The sequence below is a fragment of the Phalaenopsis equestris genome, unplaced genomic scaffold (assembly GCF_001263595.1).
Source record: "Phalaenopsis equestris unplaced genomic scaffold, ASM126359v1 Scaffold000224, whole genome shotgun sequence".
NCBI classification, from domain to species: domain Eukaryota; kingdom Viridiplantae; phylum Streptophyta; class Magnoliopsida; order Asparagales; family Orchidaceae; genus Phalaenopsis; species Phalaenopsis equestris.
This window is the reverse complement of record NW_018164666.1, coordinates 3596027-3600251: the sequence shown is the minus strand read 5'-3', so window position 1 is coordinate 3600251 and position 4225 is coordinate 3596027. Positions and strand designations below refer to the sequence as shown.

The 4225-nt window shown below is 34.9% G+C and overlaps 1 protein-coding gene across 2 annotated transcripts in view; it reads right to left on the bottom strand.

The window, feature by feature from the left end:
* LOC110023476 (protein ECERIFERUM 3-like) overlaps window positions 1–4225 on the bottom strand; it is a 21017-nt gene that overhangs the window by 15943 nt on the left and 849 nt on the right. The gene's annotated exons all lie outside the window — the stretch shown is intronic.

Genomic DNA, 4225 nt, shown 5'->3' with positions numbered 1-4225 from the left:
AAATAAAATAATTGATTAGTAGTATTTCGAGCCAAAACTAACCGAACACGAATGAAGAAACATTTATTTGTGTTATTTGTGTTCGTCTCATTAACTTAACGAACGAGCCGTCTTGACAACCCTATGTATAGCTTAAGTTGAACTTGACACATTACGTGAGTTACAGCTCGACAAATGTGACAATGGAGACGAAAAGCAAATTACTCGATTTTTTCTTTATCTTTTCTTGAGACTATTTAATTAAATAAGTACAATAAAATCAATAAGCAGGTGGGGATTTGAAAAAAAAAAGTAAATTTACATATCTACCTCAATTCTTATATATTATATATTTACATATCTAACATCAAAAATTGATATTTACAATTACAACACGTGGGTTTTATAAATTTATGCATCAAAAAGTGTATTTAATTTTTATAAATATGGTGATGATGATATTTTTAATGTAATGTCAAAGGTTTGAGTAGTACGTATATATAAATATGAAAGTTTAAGTGTTAGAAATGTAAATATAAATGAATTGAGTGGTATGAATGTAAATGCCCTAAAAAAAATTTTTTGACTTTTTTACTTGCATGATAAAGGGTAGCGTCAAGCAGTTAAACCACATAATTATAGTTATTAAAGTCTAATAAATGTAAAAAAGAAATCAGTATTTATTTCTAAGCATATTCTATCACAAAATGATATTTAATAATTCCCTCACATAAGGATATTTTTATTATGTTAATCCTCAATTTATTTATGATAGAATGACTAATTTGGGATTTTCATTCTCCTTCGTTCCCTGAATTAAAGCTTGCACTATTCAAATCTATGATAAGGGTGTTCTCTCTCCCCTTACCTCTTTGCAATTGTGATGGATGTCCTTTTTTTCTTGTGGATGGTGGTCATCACACTCATTTTAATGACAACAACCCATCTCTTCATAATCATATATAACGCCTCTCACCTTATTTATGTGATGACTTGTTGATATTTGGTAAGATTGATAGCATTTCACTTAATAATATGTCCGCTCTTCTTCACAACTTTCACAAGACCTCAAAATTGGGTGTTAATAGTGCTAAGTTAGGCATTTGTTTTGCAAATTTGTTGCAACTAAGGATTTGTGATGTAAGTGTTTTTTCGCCTAAGCCTCACTTATGGAAAATCTTAGAAGTTATCATTAAATCTTATAATCTTGTTACTGATGAATGTCTCATCCTCATTGATAGATTATAACATTGGTTATCAAGTTGGAAGCAAAAATATCTCTCTTTTGCAAGAAGGTTGCAACTTATTAAAACCACTATATGAAGTTATTCACATTACTGATTCAGATTTATGATTATTCTTTAAGGTCGTAAGAAAAAAAAAAATTGTAAGATCTTCCTTAACAATGGTGCAAATAAGAAGTGAAGTGGAAGTTCAACACTCCTGTTGGAGCTCCACCTAATAGTCATAGGATGGAGTTTTGTTCCTTTGATCTTAGGGCTGTCGAGGTTCCCGCGGAAGATGCAATTCACAAATTGATGATCGGGAATCTTTGGACATGTTGGGCGGACTACTTTCACAACGAGGTAGACATAGAGTCCTAGTAGCTTGAGATGACGGGTTCGTGGTTCCCTGAACCAACTACCTCTACCTTCTAGGGATGCTCATTCCTTCCTTTGACTAACCTTGTTAAGCCCTATTGCTCCTTTTACCTTTGTTGGTATTATCTCGACAACCAGATTATCGATGAGTTGTCACTCGTTTGGGATACAATGATTTGTCCTTTGCCTTTATGACCTAGAGTGTTTTGACGTATAGGGATACCCCCGTCAAGATGAATTGGTTATTTTGTAAGCTCCGCATATCGATGAGTCTGCTACACACGTGGGATTGTAAGAAACTCATTTTTTGCTTCATGGATTAGTAGGATCTTTGAAAGAATCAGAGTATTCCTATGTGAAGTAATCATCTTTTGATAACCCTACGCTAGTGGTCACTACTAATGTAAGCAAAACTTCTTTGGATCAAGAGTGTTGCTAAGTAACCCCCATAATGTAATTAACCAAGTGGGTGCGTTCCCTTGCGGCTGCTTTGGACCCCAAAATAGGCAAATACACCTGAATCTCTATTTATGGATAGTCTACATAGTTATTTTTTCACGAATATTGGTCCAATGTGCATCAACCTGATTTTATGTGGGCGGGCATACTTGACATATCCTTGTGAGGTTTATCTCACGTAAGCTCTTCATGTTTTCTTTCTCTTATTTTTCATCATTATTGTAAGTCTGTCTTTTTCGGTTCATCTCTTCTCTTGATCGTTCCTACAATCCAGAAGAGAGATTATTCGAAAAAGGGAAGCATATGACAATGGACAAATTGACGACTCCTTAAGAAAATAAAAAATGATAAAGGAATGAAAACATGGTTCCCCCCACCAAAGTCCAGACTATTCATGCCTTTTGAGATATAATTCGTAGTTAGTACGACTCTGCGTAATTGTCGTGGAAGGAGATCCCGATGGCCATTCAAGTTCTTTGATTTAAGGATTTTGCGGTATGTATCATTCACAAATATCTTAAGTTATTTTTATTTATTTATCAAATGAACTTAATTCTTGTAATTTTGTATAAACAATTCACCTGATGCTCTGAGCCAGTGGCACACATCCGGAGCAACTTCGATCCAAATAATTCACAAGCAAAACTACTTTGCTATTTATTCACGCTTTAACTGTACGTAAACAATTTTTTGTATTAAAATTCAAGCAGTTGAAGGGGAGTCAATCCCAGTCGTCAAGTTGTATTATGATTTGATATCGCAATCTGTCTAAATACAACCTATGGAGGGAGACTGTCTGCGGCAAGAAGAAGAGTCGAGTCCACGAGCTCGGGTTTCAAGTGTTCTTCTAGGACACTCACCCCCTCCACCAGTGCATCTGATGCATCTACTTCTACCACACACTAGGATGAGGTTTCTAAGCGAGTTGTTGCATTCGCTGCCGAGATAGAGGTTTGCTTCACCCAGATGAGGTGGGAGTTGGAGGTCAAGTTGAAGGCGTAGTTAGATGTGTTTTGATGTTGGTCAAAGCAGCGCAAGAAGCAACAATTGGATGAGGAGGATGAAGATGACAAGGAGACGAAGGATGATTAGCGAGGGACTTTTTTCATTTTTATATTATTTTATTAAACATTTGAGCTGATATTCTTTTATTGAATAGTGGTGTTAGATGCTTAATTAAATTAATTTTCATTAATTTTTTGTTCGGTTGAAAATTTTACTTTGTGATTTTAGTCAGCTAAATGTTTAGAGATGTTTATGGTGTGTTGTAGCTATGGTATTTAATTTCATGTCTATCGATTACAGGTGTAAGAACAGTAACTATCAAATAGAAGATTTATTTTTTTGTGCTACAGGTTTCGGAACGGCTATTCGTCGGCTTTCCTCTAACAATTTGTCGAGCAATTGTCGTGAAAATTGCAGCTTTCGTCGTCGGTTATATTATCACCGCCTAACGAACGGGGAATCGGTGAGTTTAACTTCGATATAAACTGATAGACAATTCAATTTATCGACGGTTATCTCATCGGTTCTGATTCCGACATATCTTACTGCATCATAAAAAAGACTCCTGTCACAGTTTACCGACTGTCCACCCATTGCTTATTGTTACATTTTTTTGCTAGTCAATAATCAGAAACTAGAAACCGACAACAACCAATGGCTTTCATATTTTTTTGAAAAATCGTCGATAAATAAAAGCCGTCGGATCGACCACCCGTTTCCAATTTACCAATAAACAGTCGGTAACCTACGGAAGTCGGAAAAATATTAACCGTTGATTTATTTGATATGAACCGAGGAAATGTGACGGTTTGAAAGTGGCTAAATTCTGATTGCGTTTGAATGGCATGCACGCAAATATTTCAAAACATGTAAGCATCATGCGAGAAAGTATTAAACCTTAGGTATTAGACATGAAAACACGTAATAATTAAGGCGGTACACCTGTATATATCAAAATTTAGATTTTAGGCCCTTAAATATATATGATTTTCATAGTACGCATGTAAATATTTAAATTTAGATACTAGACTATAGGCTTTGCATGGTATCATGTAAATGTCATAGCCCAGATTTTAGGCATGTTGATGCGTAAAATTTGGTGGCATGTACGTAGGTATGCAGTTTAGGTGTTAAATATGTAAAGATGCAAGATTTGTATGATATGCAAGAATATATATATA